The sequence below is a fragment of the Bufo bufo genome, chromosome 10, assembly GCF_905171765.1.
Source record: "Bufo bufo chromosome 10, aBufBuf1.1, whole genome shotgun sequence".
NCBI classification, from domain to species: Eukaryota; Metazoa; Chordata; class Amphibia; order Anura; family Bufonidae; genus Bufo; species Bufo bufo.
In genome coordinates this window covers 82,517,772-82,537,137 of record NC_053398.1, presented here as the reverse complement: position 1 = coordinate 82,537,137, position 19,366 = coordinate 82,517,772, and the positions used below count along the sequence as shown (strand labels likewise).

Below are 19,366 nucleotides of genomic sequence, written 5' to 3'. Positions count from 1 at the left end.
CTCAATGAAAATAAGCAAATAATGCCATATCAGCATGGCTTCGTGAGGGATCGGTCATGTCAAGCAAATTTAATCAGTTTCTATGAGGAGGCGAATCAATGGATGTCGTATATATCTGGACTTCTCCAAAGCATTTGACACTGTACCGCATAAAAGGTTAGTATATAAAATGAGAATGATTGGACTGGGAGGAAATGTCTGTATGTGGGTAAGTAACTGGCTCAGTGATAGAAAACAGAGGGTGGTATTTACGGTACACACTCAGATTGGGTCCCAGTCACTAGTGGGGTACCTCAGGGGTCAGTATTGGGCCCTCTTCTCTTCAATATATTTATTATTGATCTTCTAGAAGGCTTGTACAGTAAAATATCAATTTTTGCAGATGACACTAAACTCTGTAAAGTAATTAACACGGAAGAGGGAAGTATACTACTACAGATTGATCTGGATATATTGTTGGCATGGGCAGAGAAGTGGCAGTTTAACACTGACAAATGTAAGGTTATGCACATGGGAAGGAAAAATACATGTCACCAGTACATATTAAATGATAAAACACTGGGTAACACTGCCATGAAAAACGACTTAAGAATTTTAGTGAACAGCAAACCAAATTGTAGAAACCAGTGTCAGGCAGCTTCTGCAATGGCCAATAACATAATGGGTTGCATCAAAAGGGGCATAGATGCCCATGATAAGAACATAGTCCTGCCACTTTACAAATAACTAGTCAGACCACACATGGAGTACTGTGTACAGTTCTGGGCTCCTGTGAACAAGGCAGACATAGCAGAGCTGGAGAGGGTTCAGAGAAGGGCAACTAATGTAATAACTGGAATGGGGCAACTACAATACCCTGAAAGATTATCCAATTAGGGTTATTCACTTTAGAAAAAAGACGACTAAGGGGAGATTTAATAACTTCTAATATTTAGTTGCTTCAGTAGCGAGCTTTTGTTTGCTAAACCTATATGGCTGCGGTACCGCAGCAGGACCGCACAAACTACTGCGCTTAGTAGATACACTTCAAGTAATTCAAATGGTACCGCACTCTCAAGGGGAGGGGAAGTAGTGTTAAATATTTCTATTACATATGCAATAGTGAGTGTTCGAATTGCATTATGATCTCTAAATATTGCTACTATTGTTTATCGGTTATATTACCTTGTTTGTCAGCGCTGCTCTGTTGAGGTATGCACTATGCTGTATTGGATCTGGAATCCTGCACTGTCACGGATACCTGCTGCGCTGTGCAGCATGCGCCCTGGCCGATAGCGTAATGCTGGTAAGTTAGAAGTTAGTGGTTTGCGCTCTCACGGAGCGGCTAGTGACATCACTTTTGTAGCCAGGGTTGCCACGGGTACCAAAAAACCTCCAACCAGGGATTTCTACACAAAAAAGAAGCAGTATTCATAAACATAGAACACCCGAAAACCGCTGTGTTCTACCATAACCCCAAAATACATAAGGACACACAAAATCCACCGGAGAGACCCATCATGTCAGGCATAGACTGCCTTACTAGTTCTTTGTCCAGATATATTGATCAACAGTTACAGCCATATGCACAAGCACTCCTCACATACCTAAAGGACACAAAACATAAATTACAAACGTTGATCAAAGTCAAATGGAGAGAGGATTATATAATTGGTACATTAGATATCAAATCCCATTACAGTTATTGAAAACCAGAAAGGAATTGATTCAGTTAAATATTTTTTTTAAACCAAAGGAGAGATGCCAGAGATGCAAATTAATTACCTAGTGGATTGCATTATGTTTATTTTAACTAAAAACTATTTTACATATAATGACAAATTTTACCTCCAGACGTGGGGAACCGCGATGGGGACGATGTTCGCACCGGGGTTCGCAAATCTTTACGTTGGATGGTGGGAACACCAATATATCCACCCCAATGGCGAGCTCCGGGCGGGCCTCGTTCTCTGACGACATTTTATTGATGATATAGTTTTTATATGGGAAGGAGGGGAAAATAGCTTACAGGAGTTTTTAAATGATATTAATAAAAATTATTTTTATCTGGAATTCACGGCAACTTACAGTAGGAAAGAAGTAAATTTCGTAGATTTAACTCTACAGTCAGGTCCATAAATATTGGGACATCGACATAATTCTAACATTTTTGGCTCTATACACCACCACAATGGATTTGAAATGAAACGAACAAGATGGGCTTTAACTGAAGACTGTCAGCTTTAATTTGAGGGTATTTGCATCCAAATCAGGTGAACGGTGTAGGAATTACAACAGTTTGCATATGTAGCTCCCACTTGTTAAGGAACCAAAAGTAATGGGACAGAATAATAATCATACATCAAACTTTCACTTTTTAATACTTGGTTGCAAATCCTTTGCAGTCATATACATCTTGAAGTCTGGAACGCTTAGACATCACCAGACACTGGGTTTCATCCCTGGTGATGCTCTGCCAGGCCTCTACTGCAACTGTCTTCAGTTCCTGCTTGTTCTTGGGGCATTTTCCCTTCAGTTTTGTCTTCAGCAAGTAAAATGCATGCTCAATCGGATTCAGGTCAGGTGATTGACTTGGCCATTGCATAACATTCCACTTCTTTCCCTTAGAAAACTCTTTGGTTGCTTTTGCAGTATGCTATAGGTCATTGTCCATCTGCACTGTGAAGCGCCATCTAATGAGTTCTGAAGCATTTGGCTGAATATCAGCAGATAATATTGCCTGAAACACTTCAGAATTCATCATGCTGCTTTTCTCAGCAGTCACATCATCAATAAATACAAGAGTACCAGTACCATTGGCAACCATACATGCCCACGCCATGACACTACCACCACCATGCTTCACTGATGAGGTGGTATGCTTAGGATCATGAGCAGTTCCTTTCCTTCTCCATACGCTTCTCTTCCCATCACTCTGGTACAAGTTGATCTTGGTCTCATCTGTCCATAGGATGTGGTTCCAGAACTGTGAAGGCTTTTTTAGATGTTGTTTGGCAAACTCTAATCTGGCCTTCCTGTTTTTGAGGCTCACCAATGGTTTACATCTTGTGGTGACCCCTCTGTATTCACTCTGGTGAAGTCTTCTCTTGATTGTTGACTTTGACACAATTACACCTACCTCCTGGAGAGTTCTCTTGATCTGGCCAACTGTTGTGAAGGGTGTTTTCTTCACCAGGGAAATAATTTTTCAGTCATCCACCACAGTTGTTTTCCGTGGTTTTCCGGGTCTTTTGGTGTTGCTGAGCTCACTGATCCAATACTTCTTTCTAAGAATGTTCCAAACAGTTGTTTTGGCCACGCCTAATGTTCTTGCTATCTCTCGGATGGGTTTGTTTGTTTTTTTTTCAGCCTAATGATGGCTTGCTTCACTGATAGTGACAGCTCTTTGGATCTCATCTTGAGAGTTGACAGCAACAGATTCCAAATGCAAAAAGAACACTTGAAATGAACTCTGGACCTTTTATCTGCTCACTGTAATTGGGATAATGAGGGAATAACACACACCTGGTTATGGAACAGCTGAGAAGCCAATTGTCCCATTACTTTTGGTTCCTTAACAAGTGGGAGGCACATATGCAAACTGTTGTAATTCCTACACCGTTTACCTGATTTGGATGTAAATACCCTCAAATTAAAGCTGACAGTCTGCAGTTAAAGCACATCTTGTTCGATTCATTTCAAATCCATTGTGGTGGTGTATAGAGCCACAAATGTTAAAATTGTTTCGATGTCCCAATATTTATGGACCTGACTGTATATATAGAAGGGGACATATGATACCCAGACTGGAGCTCTGTGCTGCTGTGCTTGCAGTGGAGTTGGCTGAACTTATAACATCAGGAATGAACCTGGAAATCAAGTCGAGTTTTACACGGACAGCAAGGTAGTCCTAGGATATATTTGCAACGAAACCAGATGCTTTTATGTCTATGTCAGCAATCGGGTGCTAAGGATCAGGAGATCCACTTGTCCTAAAAGAGTGGCACTACGTGCCTACAGAGCATAATCAAGAAGTCACAACATGGTTTACGGGTCCTGCATTCCTGTACTGTTCAGCATCTTGCAGTATCTTATCCGACACTTTTGAATTGGTAGACCCAGATGCTGATGAAGAGATCCGGCCTGAAGTATCTGTTCTACGTGTGGTCACTTCGGACCACCAACTCAAATCCCATCGTTTCGACAGGTTCTCCACCTGGATGTTGCTCATTTGTGCTATAATAAAACGCCAAAAAAAGAGAAATAGGGCTCGCACTCAATAATATTATGAATATATAAATTTTATTAGTGTCTCCATATGAGACAAATCACAATAAAAACACAGAAAACAGTAGATGGTGGAAAATGAGCACACAAAATGACACGGAGCACAACTAATATCTGGAATGGCAAATAGATATAACCACAATGGGTATATAAAATATAGCACAAATGTGCATGTGGGCCAAGTAGGATATCAGAAATACATATAATCAGGCACAGCTATAGAGGCTAAATAAGGGTATCATGTATAATAACCAAGATGTGCATATAAAGTGCATAGTGCAAATAATTCAAAGTGCATAGATAGCAGAAGCTGAGTAATTCATTGTAAAGCCATAGACAAAGTACCTGTGTAGTGCTCCAGCAACCCCGACGTACGTTTCACGCAAGGCTTCTTCAGGGGGAAGTGTGTATGGAGGGGGGACTGATAGGATGGCTTATATAGCCAAAAGGGTAGCTGATGAATAGGAGGCAGCTGCAGACACTTAGGGAGCAGAGACATGTGTGGCCACACAAGGAAGGGAGACGAGTGCGCTCCAAGCTGGAGCGCATCGCATCACTTCTGGTTCCTGTAGGTGAACCACATGGTGGAACGCAAAGCGCTACTTCCGGGATTCGGCAGGAATAATGAATACAGAGAACTATGACCTGAGACGCTCCAACAGAACCGTGGAGCCAAATTATAACATAGGGGGGCAAATAGAACTCATATTATAAAGCAAAACAGAGTGTATTGGACCAAAATGTAAAATGACAATACATAACACATCCTATGACACAATGAAGAGCAGCCCCAGAGGAGACCGCATACAGCGCTACAGTATTCTGCATATTAATAAGTGAAATATATAAAAGTATATAACACAAAATATATAAAGTATACATAGAGAATATATAAAAATATACATATAAAAAATATATATATAAAAAATAAAAAATACATATGTGAAGTACATACCCACAGTAATAACCATAACGATATATATACATATAAATGTCCAAAGTGAATAAGGTACAGACCCAGCTGTACATATAGGGAAGAAAAGTGTTAAGATGTGTGTGGGTGCGTGTGGACGCACGGGCGCAAAGGAGGCTGACACATATGCGCACGTGAGTGCACACGCACACAGACACAAACAAGTGCATAAATGTATATAGATAAATAACCTACATTAATGGAGATAAGGTTTTAAAATGCAGTACGGGCAAAAACGTAATAAGCCAATACATGTGAAAAGTATAATATGCTTACAAATACACCATAAAGTGAAATCATGGTCAATTGAACCAAGACGTAAATACATCTGTAGGATCCTCAACGGCGATGGGCCTGGATAGAGAAGGGGAGAAAGGGGCGCAGAATCCCGAGTATCGATGGCAACCACACCTAAATAGCTGACACAAGAAAGACATAATTAAAAATCCCTCTACGGGAAAGACAAATAAAATACATAATAAAATAATGGAGACAGTCCAAAGAGAGGCAGCCCTCAAAAATGTAGTATTAAACCTAAAAGCACCCAAAGGTGGAGGCATGCCTGCGAACAGACAAGGAAAACACTCATGGGCAGACACACACACACAGAATATGTATATCTATCTAAAGGAACACAAAAATACAACCAAATTTAGAGCTCAAAATAGAAAAGAGTAGAAAGAGAGAGATCGAATACAGGCCAAGGATGTGGCCCCAAAGTATTACGGCAGGAAGGGGGCAAAGCTTAAACCCTCATTTAAACCATGGGGGGTAACAGTGTGTAATTGGAAAATCCACTTAGCCTCACGTTGGGCCAAGAGGCGTTTCCAATTGCCACCCCTGCTGCCCGCAAAAACCCTGTCGATCCCTCTTACCTGAAGCAAAGAGCTATCACTAGCATGGTATATCTTGAAATGGCGAGGGATGGTCTTTAGGGCAGTGTCATCTTCCTCAGTCGCAGCTGACTGTATCCCCAGCACATGTTCCCTCGTACGACGCCTCAGTTCTCGTGATGTGAGACCAACATATAGAAGCCCGCAGGGGCAACTGGCAACGTAGACCACCCCGGTGGTGTTGCAGGTGATGGTTTGTGTAATTTGATAGATCTTCTGTCCAGCGGAATCAGTAAAGGAGGTGGTAGTAAGGATGTTAGCACATGCCACACAATTACCGCAGGGGCGGCAACCCCATTTAGGACCCTTGGATCCAAATATGCGTGAGGGGGTGGCAGCCTGGTGGTGGCTGTGGACTAAAACATCCCGTATATTCCTCTCACGTCAAAAGGTTAAGGATGGCCTCGGAAGTAAGTGCTGTTTCAAGATGGGGTCCATACACAAGATATTCCAATGTGTGTTTAATGATTGCAGTACTGCATTATGACCTGAATTATAGGTAGTGATGAAGCGTACCATGTTGTTCTGGGATTTCTTTGTCTTCGGACGCTGTTGTAAAAGGTCCTCCCTCCCAGATCGTTTGGCTCTGAAATAGCCTTTCTTCAGAGAGGATTCGGTATAGCCTCTCTCTCTGAATCTATTGGTCAACTCCTGGGCACGCTTTTCAAACAGATCGTCGTTAGAGCATATGCGTCTTAGTCGCAGAAATTGGCCCGTAGGGATCCCTTCAATCAGTCTCCGTGGATGTGCAGAGCCGGCGTGTAATAAACTATTCACTGAAGTGGGTTTACGGTGCAGATCAGTGTAAATAAAGCCTTGATGATCTACCTGTAGAAGAACGTCCAGAAAATCCATATCTCTTCGACCGGATTTATAGGCAAGGTGGATATTGAGCTGATTCTGATTCAGGTGAGTCATGAAGGAGTCCAGTTCTCCAGTCGTGCCCTGCCAAATCATGAGAACATCATCGATGTAGCGATTCCACATATATACCCTGTCAATAGAGGGAATGGGGTCAGTCAGAAAGAGACCCCTCTCCCACAGCCCCAGGAAAAGGTTAGCATAGGACGGCGCACAGGCCGCCCCCATCGCCGTTCCCTGGAGCTGTAGGTAGAAGGATCCCTTAAAAACAAAAAAGTTATGCCGAAGGGCAAAATCCAAAATTTGCAGAATGAACGTGGCATAATCACCTTCGACATCAGACATGGCCAGAAACTGCGACACTGCTGCCATCTCATCCTGATGGCTAATGGAAGTGTACAGTGATTCAACGTCGCAGGTGACGATGAGCATGTCATCCTCTAGTTGTATACCATTTAGCTTCCGCAAGATGTCGCCAGTATCTTTAAGGTAAGAAGGGAGATTCTCAACCAAAGGTCGCAACACATGATCGACCAGCTTACATATTGGTTTGCATAAGTTGTTATTACCTGCGACGATCGGGCGACCTGGCGGGGTGGGAAGCTGCTTGTGCACTTTAGGTAGCAGGTAAAAAGTAGGTATCGTAGGGCAGGGCACAAGTAGACAACTGAACTCCTTCTGACTGATGGTACCTTGATCATAAGCCGAATGTAAAATCTTATTCAAGGAGTCCTAAAAGGAATTGAGAGGATTAAAAGTGAGTTTCTTGTAGCAAACTGGGTTCTTCAACTGACGAAAAGCCTCCTTTTCGTATAATGTGACAGGCCAGACCACTATATTGCCCCCTTTGTCGGATGGTTTAATTACCAGGTTTTTCATATCACTTAATTGCTTAACCGCTAAGCGTAAGTTACCATCCATATTACCATGTTGAAACTTGGTGGATGCCTTGGTCAAGTCATCCGTAACCAGCTTCACAAAGATGTCAATGTTGGGATACATGTAAATAGGGGGAAATTTCTTGGATCTGGGCATCAACGTATACGGCAGCCTACTTACTGGAGGAGGATCCTGTTCATCCAGTAGATCACATAAATCCTGTATTGCTCTTTGTTCATTAGTCAGGGGGGACGGTGCAGAATTGCCATCTTTGTGAAAAATCCTTTTAAAAACTAGATTCCTTGCAAATAAGTTCAGGTCCTTTATCGCTGTAAAAACATCAAATTTAGTTGTCGGAACGAAATTAAGACCAAGACTCAAGGCCTCAAGTTGGGCCTCAGTGAGAACAGTGTCAGAAAGATTAATTACCTGAGCTCTAGATGGGCCGGAATCACCTGTGCGATATCTTTTGTAAATTTTTTGATGGTTCGGTGTGTCCTTCCGTTTACCCCCGTACCTCGTAGAGCGGGGGGTGGCCACATAATCACCTCGTGCCCCTTCGGCATCAGTTGAAGTATAGGAAAAGACAGAGGCACTGCGGCTCCTGGGCATGGTTTTAAATTGCTGCCATCGATAAACCTGCTTCTGTTCATAGTCTTGACGATCCCTCTGAAATTTGCTCGCCTTACGGTCCTTGATAAGTTTTTCCCATGCATCATGGCTAGTCTCCATTTCGTTTTTAAAGGACTCCAATTCAGGACTGGATAAAGATAGCTTTAGTTGGACATCAATCGTAGTCAACTCCTTATCCAAGGCACTCAGCATGGTCTCATTAGCTGATATCAGTAATTTAAAAAAAGTATTAGAACAGACATTACAGGCTTCCTCCCATCTGGCATTTAAATGCTCCACTTCAAGACCATAGGATGGAAACACCTGGACCCGGAGACCCCGTGGAATTAAATCTTTTGATACATACTGTTCCATGGACGTCTTATTCCACCACATACGGAGACGTTTATGCAACAAATTTCTAAAAGAGCTCTTCAAATCACGTGTATTCCTTAGATGGTTAACATCCTGCGTGCTCTCACCATCACAGCTAAAAATAGCATTCGCCTGGGACCTAGAGGAGGCCTCACGGGCTAGGAAATCCATAATGGAAAGGTCTGCAAAAGAACAAATAAATGCCCGCAGATAACAATAAACACCAATAATAAATGACTCACAGAAGTGAGTACCCGTGCAGAGCCAGCACGTATAGTAAAACGCCAAAAAAAGAGAAATAGGGCTCGCACTCAATAATATTATGAATATATAAATTTTATTAGTGTCTCCATATGAGACAAATCACAATAAAAACACAGAAAACAGTAGATGGTGGAAAATGAGCACACAAAATGACACGGAGCACAACTAATATCTGGAATGGCAAATAGATACAACCACAATGGGTATATAAAATATAGCACAAATGTGCAGGTGGGCCAAGTAGGATATCAGAAATACATATAATCAGGCACAGCTATAGAGGCTAAATAAGGGTATCATGTATAATAACCAAGATGTGCATATAAAGTGCATAGTGCAAATAATTCAAAGTGCATAGATAGCAGAAGCTGAGTAATTCATTGTAAAGCCATAGACAAAGTACCTGTGTAGTGCTCCAGCAACCCCGACGTACGTTTCACGCAAGGCTTCTTCAGGGGGAAGTGTGTATGGAGGGGGGACTGATAGGATGGCTTATATAGCCAAAAGGGTAGCTGATGAATAGGAGGCAGCTGCAGACACTTAGGGAGCAGAGACATGTGTGGCCACACAAGGAAGGGAGACGAGTGCGCTCCAAGCTGGAGCGCATCGCATCACTTCTGGTTCCTGTAGGTGAACCACATGGTGGAACGCAAAGCGCTACGTCCGGGATTCGGCAGGAATAATGAATACAGAGAACTATGACCTGAGACGCTCCAACAGAACCGTGGAGCCAAATTATAACATAGGGGGGCAAATAGAACTCATATTATAAAGCAAAACAGAGTGTATTGGACCAAAATGTAAAATGACAATACATAACACATCCTATGACACAATGAAGAGCAGCCCCAGAGGAGACCGCATACAGCGCTACAGTATTCTGCATATTAATAAGTGAAATATATAAAAGTATATAACACAAAATATATAAAGTATACATAGAGAATATATAAAAATATACATATAAAAAACATATATATAAAAAATAAAAAATACATATGTGAAGTACATACCCACAGTGATAACCATAACGATATCCCGGAAGTAGCGCTTTGCGTTCCACCATGCGGTTCACCTACAGGAACCGGAAGTGATGCGATGCGCTCCAGCTTGGAGCGCACTCGTCTCCCTTCCTTGTGTGGCCACACATGTCTCTGCTCCCTAAGTGTCTGCAGCTGCCTCCTATTCATCAGCTACCCTTTTGGCTATATAAGCCATCCTATCAGTCCCCCCTCCATACACACTTCCCCCTGAAGAAGCCTTGCGTGAAACGTACGTCGGGGTTGCTGAAGCACTACACAGGTACTTTGTCTATGGCTTTACAATGAATTACTCAGCTTCTGCTATCTATGCACTTTGAATTATTTGCACTATGCACTTTATATGCACATCTTGGTTATTATACATGATACCCTTATTTAGCCTCTATAGCTGTGCCTGATTATATGTATTTCTGATATCCTACTTGGCCCACATGCACATTTGTGCTACATTTTATATACCCATTGTGGTTGTATCTATTTGCCATTCCAGATATTAGTTGTGCTCTGTGTCATTTTGTGTGCTCATTTTCCACCATCTACTGTTTTCTGTGTTTTTATTGTGATTTGTCTCATATGGAGACACTAATAAAATTTATATATTCATAATATTATTGAGTGCGAGCCCTATTTCTCTTTTTTTGGCGTTTTACTATACGTGCTGGCTCTGCACGGGTACTCACTTCTGTGAGTCATTTATTATTGGTGTTTATTGTTATCTGCGGGCATTTATTTGTTCTTTTGCAGACCTTTCCATTATGGATTTCCTCGCCCGTGAGGCTTTATTATTGGTGTTTATCATTTGTGCTATAGCCTAAGTAGGTCATAGAGCTCAGTCTTACAAGTTGACATTACCTGTGAGCCAACAGCCCTGCAGAGGTTGGCATCACTGCAAACACGCCTTTACTGCTGCTAATCTGGAAAGGTCCAAGAACATAATAATTTGAACGATACAACGTGAATGTCATGCTAAGGAAATAGACTACCTCAGCAAAGATCAAACAGTCTACAAGAATAGCGCATTAATGAAGCTTGATCCCATCATTGACCAAAATGGGTTGCTAAGAATGAAGAACCTAGTAGTTGACGCCAGACAGGGAGTGTTCTACCCAGCTGAGTTAGAGAATCATTACAGATCACGTCTGCCTCAGTCTTGGTATTTCTGAAGTGTTTAGTGTGGTTGTAGCACCATATAGTGGTGTTAAGTTGTATTACACTTTGTTTTTCCTGTTACAAAGAATACTGCATTGTGGGTGGTGCACTGCATTGTGGGAGTGCAAAGCATCCTGGGAGAGAGAAGCTTTCAGTCTCCCGGACACATCAGCAGAGGTGTCCTTTTGCATATCTCCTTCTTAAACTTCACCATCCTTGTAAAAGCATATCTGGTGAGATATCTTCCTTTGTTTCAGGGATATTGTGTTATGCAGAGCTGTTCAGCTAGTTGTAATTGTTACTCAGGGAGTTGTTACTACTGTTAGCTAGACATGTCATCTTATGTACAGGCAGCCATTTTACCATGTGCTTCAGTGTTAATGCAAATGTTATAGTACATGCTATCTATACTTTATACTTGCCATTTGTATTCTTGTCGTTTTACCAAACAAGTTAAATTACAAATAGTGTTGAGCGCGAATATTCGAATAGCAAATTTTAATCGCGAATATCGCCACTTCGAGAATTCGCAAATATTTGGAATATTGTGCTATATATTCGTATTCACAAATAGTGTTGATCGCGAATATTTAAATTTATTGCGAAAATCGGCACTTAGCGACATCCCTAGCAACCAATAGGAAAGTTGCCTACCCCTTAGTGTTGATCGCGGATATTCTAATCGTGATTTTTTATTGCAAATATATTACATTGCTGATTTTCGCAATCAAGTAAATAATAACTGGAGATCACAAATTCTCGAATTTTAGAATTTATGGCGAATATTCAACCAAAAATTTGCGAAATATTGCGTATTCGAATATTGCCTATGCCACTCGTCATCACTAATTACAAAGAACAGTCCTCTTATTTGGAAGACAGGAATGGTTTATGCTGAATGTCAGACTGCACACTGTGTGAACATGTATGAAGACAGAACAGGGGTCTTTTTGCCTTCCTCTGGATCAACTTGCAAGATAACAGGCTGATCTGATGGACAGATGTCTTTTTTCAGCCTTATAAACGATGTATTCTTGAGTTTCGGCTGCTTGGACAAACAGCAATGCAAATGAAGGGAAAGAATATGAGAAGATTTTTTTCTAAATAATCATTAGATAGATCGTCTTTAGATAGACCATCTTGGCCAGTAGATGTACACGTTTTAGGGATTTAATAGCAGTGAGAATCTCAGGTATCATAAAGAGGGAAAATAATTTTTGTAAATCACTCAAATTAAGCCTTGGGAGATTCAAGTTATCTAAAAATGTATTCATGCTATTAATGTCTAGTTGGAAGGTAAGGTTATCATTTTTGAAGTTATAATAGGTTTAGTAATAAGTTCTGAATTGGGCAATATCTTGCAGGTTAATGATTTCCCCAGTTCTCTTATGATACAGTACTTGGATATAAACTCAATTTGTATGCAAATAATATCATAGTTGGACTTTAAGAGTTGATGAAGGTCATCTCTTAATTATTTAAGGGTCATAGAGTTATAAAGAGAAGGGGACTTTTTGTTAACCCTTTAATTACCAGGCCTGAAATAATTTTGTACAGCTGGTTGTTATGGATGTGGTGATACCTAATATGTCTATTTTCTTTCTAGTTTTTACAATCAGAAAGGCCTTGATTAGGGGAAGAGTGAGCATTAAAGTAATAAAATTCAGTTAGTGTTTTAGTAATTCTGTTAGAGTAATCGGGATATTCTAAAATGTAGTTGTTTAGACGCCAAATATGAACTGGGGTAGTGTGTGTGGGTTCTGCAAATTTGGGGTGATCTGACCATGAAATGAGACCTATTTTGCTATTTTCAGCCCTAAACAGGCCTTGGCTTAATATTAAAAACATATCCAATCTAGAGTGCGAAAGGTGGGAGGCGGAAAAGAAGAAGTCCTTCTCAGAACCAAGTTGTCTATATAGGCAGGAGGGATTTCTCACTTTCTGTCTAGGCAAATATAACATTCATTAGTGTTGAAAAGCTGGATTACAATTCTTGTGGAGCTGTACTTCCTGCCCATATAATGTCACCCTTACATTAGTCAAGTAAACCAGCTCTTCCAGGACCCTGAAAGGCAAACTTGACTATTATGGCCTATTTAGGAGTGGGGAGGGGGTTTGTCTTGGTAGATTTAGCATTCTGCAGTTTCTATTACATCTCCAAATGGTGGTCACCCAATATTCCCACGACCTTGAATGCCAAATCCACCTAGCTTTGCTATTCTACAAATGGCATACATCTTGCCAGGCGGAATGTCCTTAACCTGAACTGGAGTAACATAAATGATGCAGACAGGATCTTTGATGAACTGGGGCTCTATTACTCAGTGATCTGGGTCAAACAAGAAAGAAAGGACATTGACTTTGGTATTCTTCTTGTCTGGGTGGAAATGGACAACAAAATTAAATCAGCAACCATCGAGCCTGTTGAGGGTTGAGATGCTGAGCAGACTGAAGTCAAGTTCTTGTGGTCTGTAGATGACAAAGGGATGGCAGGCGCTCTCTATAGATGTCTCCAAAGGACTTGGAGAAAAAAAACACAAGTGACCATCTTACTGATGGCCACTTTCTGGGTGAAGACAGCTGAGTCTCCTAACAAAAAACAGTTGAGATATCTAGGTGATGCAAAAGTGAGGCAGTAGTGAAGTCCTGCTTAAGAGATTTAAATGCAGATTTAGCAGTTGGAGTGGAGAAGTGAGGGATAAATTGCTTGTAGTAATTTGCATAGATTAGAATAGTTGTAGATGATATAGTCTTCTCAAACAGACACTTCTCAAAATTAGCATATAACTTGAATTTCTCCAGAATAATAGTTTACAATGAGTGGTTAGAGAAGGGGAGAAAAACAGGATTTAATCCAGGTAGACTATGATACTAGATAAAGCAAATTCTGAAAGACATTGATGCATTTCTGTAAGCCAGCAGGAGCGTTGCACAGTCCAAAGGGCATAGTAAGATAATCGTAATAGCCGTCAAGGGTATTAAATTCTGTCTTCCACTTGTCCCCCTCATGGATTGGGATCAAAATGTGAGGCCCATGGGGATCCAGCTTCGTGAGCATCCTGGCTCCATGGAGTCTATTAAAAGGCTCAGGGATTAAGGGCAGAGGGCAGGGGCGTAGATATAGGGGTTGCAGAGGTAGCAGTTGCTACCGGGCCCAGGAGCCCAAGGGGGCCCAAAGACCCTTGTGCTGCATAGGAATACACCAGTATTATAGAAAGTGCATGCTGTTCAAGTTATACCTCTGGCTGGAGGGAAGGGGGTAGATCAGGAATTTGGCATGAGGGGTGCCATTTCAGTTTTTGCCTCAGGCAGCACAAAGGCTATGTGTTTCCCTGCCCCTGGCCACAAAGCACTAAGGAAAGGGGGGCCCAATCTGAACTCTTGCACCAGGGCCCATGATCCTTTAGCTACGCCCCCCCCCCCCCCCCAGTCAATGTCTTTCAGAATTTTCTTTATCTAGTATCATAGTCTACCTGGATTAAATCCTGGTTTTCTCCCCTTCTCTAACCACTGTATTTTGTCTTTTGCAGTAATCTTATTCAGACCACGATAATCAATACACAGCTGAAGGGATCTGTTCTTTTCCTTAACAAAGAAAGAAACTGGTACCTGCCGGTGAGGTGGACTTCTGGATGAAGCCTCTTTCCAGGTTCTCTTTAACATAGTCAGACATGACCTACGACTCAGGCAGAGAGAGTGGGTAGCACAGCCACGTGGTTGTTAGTTCCTGGCATTAGGTCTATGGGTAGTCTCATCTTGACATTTGCTTAGCTTGTTAGGCAGGAGGTAGACCCTGTAGATTCTGAGGAACCTGTGAAATTCAGGCAGGTCATACAGGAGCCAGACAGTGCAAAGTCTGTCATGAGTTCTAATCAATGACAGGACATCGCCATATCAGTCCCAGTGCAAGGGGACTAGTTGACACAAATGACACAAACAGGACATAGAAGGAAAGCTTTTCCGTATGCAAGTTTCCCACTTCCCCCAACAGCCGCCACAGGCAAAATATATACTGCTAGTGATGCAGAAAAATTTGCTTATTGTATGCAACCACTTTCCCTACCTACTTGCAGTTCAAGCCTTAGGTAGCAAGACCGCAACTGGTCAACAGTCCTTATGCTACTAAGGGGTAGAGACAGACAAACCTCAGGAGAAAAAACCCAAAGAGATAGTCGTATTAAAAATGGTTCAAAACCAGGCAGACAACGCAGTACAAAAAACGAAAGACAGAGAGTAGTCAAAACACAAGTAGAGATGAAATACCAGATGGGATGCACAGTACAAATCACGTGAGACAGAGAGCGGTCAAAAGACAAGCTGAGGTCAAAAGCACAAGCAAATCCAAATGAATCCAAGAACAAGGAACCTAGCTAGTGAGCCCAAACTAGCCTACCTGGTATATGGCCAAAAAGGGGTTTAAATTGAGCATCGAGTCCCAGGATCAGAACCTGATCAATCATGACTCTGTGCTCAATTAGTCAGAACAATAGCACACAAGAATAGAGCAGCTGAGCAATCAGCCAACTGCTAGCCTCCTCCAGCACACGCCCACTGCAGGGAGAAACAGAGCATTGCATCCTGTTGTTAAGGATGCTGTCGCATCACCAGGGGGCACAGCTTAGCATCACATCTCTCCCAGCACCAAAGCTGATATTTCACTGCTGGAGCCCAGACAGGTAAGTTTGTGACCTTGTGTGCTTATTAACTGTAAAAGCTTAGCAACATGTTTTTGGGGGAAAAAAGGTGCAATTGTGCAATATCTGTGGCAACATATGTGATGTGGCAACATATGGTGATGCTGGAAAATAGAATTATTGTACAATTATTAACTGTAGAAGCTTTTAATGATCAGTACTTCATTGACAGTTCATAACCTCAATAATGTGCAAAAGTACACGTTTGTAAAGGTGAAAAAAGACATATGTCCATTCAGTTCAGGATACCATCCTACAACATTGATCCAGGGGGAGGCAGAATCCCGTTACTGAGTAACCCACCCTTGCATAAGCAGCATCATCCACCCCAAAATGCCACCCTCCCCCTTAATCGCTATTAACCGTTAAAGTGTGTCTTAGGCTTGCAATATCACTGGAGTGCACTCTCAACCCTTTCTAATCTCCTAAAACAGACACGCTGAAGAATGTAAAAATCCTAACAGTTTAAAATCAGAGGAATTTCATGCAAATTTATTATCACCATCAATTCACTCACATGCATCAACTATTCCATAAAGCATACACATCTGGCTAGAATGTCTAAACACACAAAATAGGAATAATGTGCATCTCCAATATGGTCGTCCTCAGGAAAGAATACATTAGAGTAGATTACTAATACAGTCTTTAGTTAGGCAGCATAACCCCTTTCCGGCATCTGCCATATACACTCACCTAAAGAATTATTAGGAACATCTGTTCTATTTCTCATTAATGCAATTATCTAGTCAACCAATCACATGGCAGTTGCTTCAATGCATTTAGGGGTGTGGTCCTGGTCAAGACAATCTCCTGAACTCTAAACTGAATGTCAGAATGGGAAAGAAAGGTGATTTAAGCAATTTTGAGCGTGGCATGGTTGTTGGTGCCAGACGGGCCGGTCTGAGTATTTCACAATCTGCTCAGTTACTGGGATTTTCACGCACAACCATTTCTAGGGTTTACAAAGAATGGTGTGAAAAGGGAAAAACATCCAGTATGCGGCAGTCCTGTGGGCAAAAATGCCTTGTGGATGCTAGAGGTCAGAGGAGAATGGGCCGACTGATTCAAGCTGATGGAAGAGCAACGTTGACTGAAATAACCACTCGTTACAACCGAGGTATGCAGCAAAGCATTTGTGAAGCCACAACATGGACAACCTTGAGGCGAATGGGCTACAAAAGCAGAAGACCCCACCGGGTACCACTCATCTCCACTACAAATAGGAAAAAGAGGCTACAATTTGCACGAGCTCACTAAAATTGGACTGTTGAAGACTGGAAAAATGTTGCCTGGTCTGATGAGTCTCGATTTCTGTTGAGACATTCAAATGGTAGAGTCCGAATTTGGCGTAAACAGAATGAGAACATGTATCCATCCTCTGATGGCTACTTCCAGCAGGATAATGCACCATGTCACAAAGCTCGAATTATTTCAAATTGGTTTCTTGAACATGACAATGAGTTCACTGTACTAAAATGGCCCCCACAGTCACCAGATCTCAACCCAATAGAGCATCTTTGGGATGTGGTGGAACGGGAGCTTCGTGCCCTGGATGTGCATCCCTCAAATCTCCATCAACTGCAAGATGCTATCCTATCAATATGGGCCAACATTTCTAAAGAATTCTATCAGCACCTTGTTGAATCAATGCCACGTAGAATTAAGGCAGTTCTGAAGGCAAAAGGGGGTCCAACACCGTATTAGTATGGTGTTCCTAATAATTCTTTAGGTGAGTGTATGTATGGTAGATGTCGGGTCTTTAAAGATGGTACCCACTCAGAAGCAGGAACACAATGAGTCTCCCATACGCTGCAATGTTAATCATTATAGTCTATGGGAGAAGCAAGCAGACAATCTCATGTAAAAGTCCTCTATGATGATGATAAGCATAAAAAAAGTTATTCAAATATTTGAAAAAAAAAATCCAATCACCTTTCCCCATATTAAAAAATATATATATAAAAAGATGAATATCATTAGCATCATCACTTCCCAGAATATTCATATTTAAAACAACGTAATTGTGAATCTGGATTTTTTATTTTATTTTTTCATTTCTTCACCTCAAATTTATGCACACTCCAGGACTTCAGGCTGTAATTGACTGCAAAGGATTTGCAACCAAGTATTAAAAAGTGAAAGTTTGATTTATGATTATTATTATGTCCCATTACTTTTGGCCCCTTAACAAGTGGGAGGCACATATGCAAACTGTTGTAATTCCTACACTGTTCACCTGATTTGGATGTAAATACCCTCAAATTAAAGCTGACAGTCTGCAGTTAAAGCACATATTGTTCATTTCATTTCAAATCCATTCTGGTGTATAGAGCCAAAAATTTTAGAATTGTGTCAATGTCCCAATATTTATGGACCTGACTGTATATGAAGGAAAAAATAAAAAGTTATGGCTCTCTGGAAGAAGGGAGAAAAAAATAAATAAATAGAAGGAAGTAAGGAAGAGGTTAAATTTACACCTAGCTGTTAATCATGCACCAAATTAATCATAGTGACATACATGTTATAGTAGTCATATACCTCTTAAATGCTATTCTTTAGTCCAATATTTTGCACAAAAAGTGCATGGCAGAAATAGATCTGGCCTGTTTTGCAACTTCACAGTGTTGCACAACCTTTACCATCTGTTCTTTTGGGAAAACAAACAGATTTTTGTGACTTGCTAGACACTTTTCAAAAGTATCTAATAAAGGTTATGTAACTCTGTTGCACAGATTAGGGTGGGCTCACATCTGTGTTCTGGATTCCGTTATGGCTTTCCGTTATAACATGTTTATAACGGAAAATAACAGAATCCATAAGACGATAGTCAAAACGGAAGCCTTTAAGAGGCATTCCGTTTTGATCCGTCTTAATAGAAGTCTATGGGAATCATAACGGATCCGTCTGGTTCCCGTTATGCAAGACGGAAGACAAAGTCCTGTAGACAGGACTTTTTTCTACGTTCTGCATAACGGAAAAGGGACGGATCCGTTATGATTCCCATAGACTTCTATTAAGACGGAATGCCTTTTAAAGGTTTCCGTTTTGCATTACGTCATAATACAAGTCTATGGGCCGCATAACGGATCCGTCCTTCAGTCTTATGGATTCCGTTATTTTCCGTTATAACCATGTAATAACGGAAAGCCATAATGGAATCCAGAACGCAGATGTGAACCCACTCTTAATAATGAATCTGTATACAGTAAATTGATTTGTATCCAATAAAGGGGGAATTCCGGCATTCAAGCTAACAATTAAAAATCATAATTTATTGAAAAGTCCATTAAAATAAGGTACCTGACACAGAGCCCTACTCATGTAGCTGACATGTTTCGAATCTAGTAGCACTGG

At 41.2% G+C, this 19,366-nt stretch overlaps 1 protein-coding gene across 2 annotated transcripts in view; it reads left to right on the top strand.

The window, feature by feature from the left end:
* The window catches only part of LOC120980842 (capping protein, Arp2/3 and myosin-I linker protein 3-like), a 1,329,972-nt gene that overhangs the window by 1,051,547 nt on the left and 259,059 nt on the right, over window positions 1-19,366 (top strand). The gene's annotated exons all lie outside the window — the stretch shown is intronic.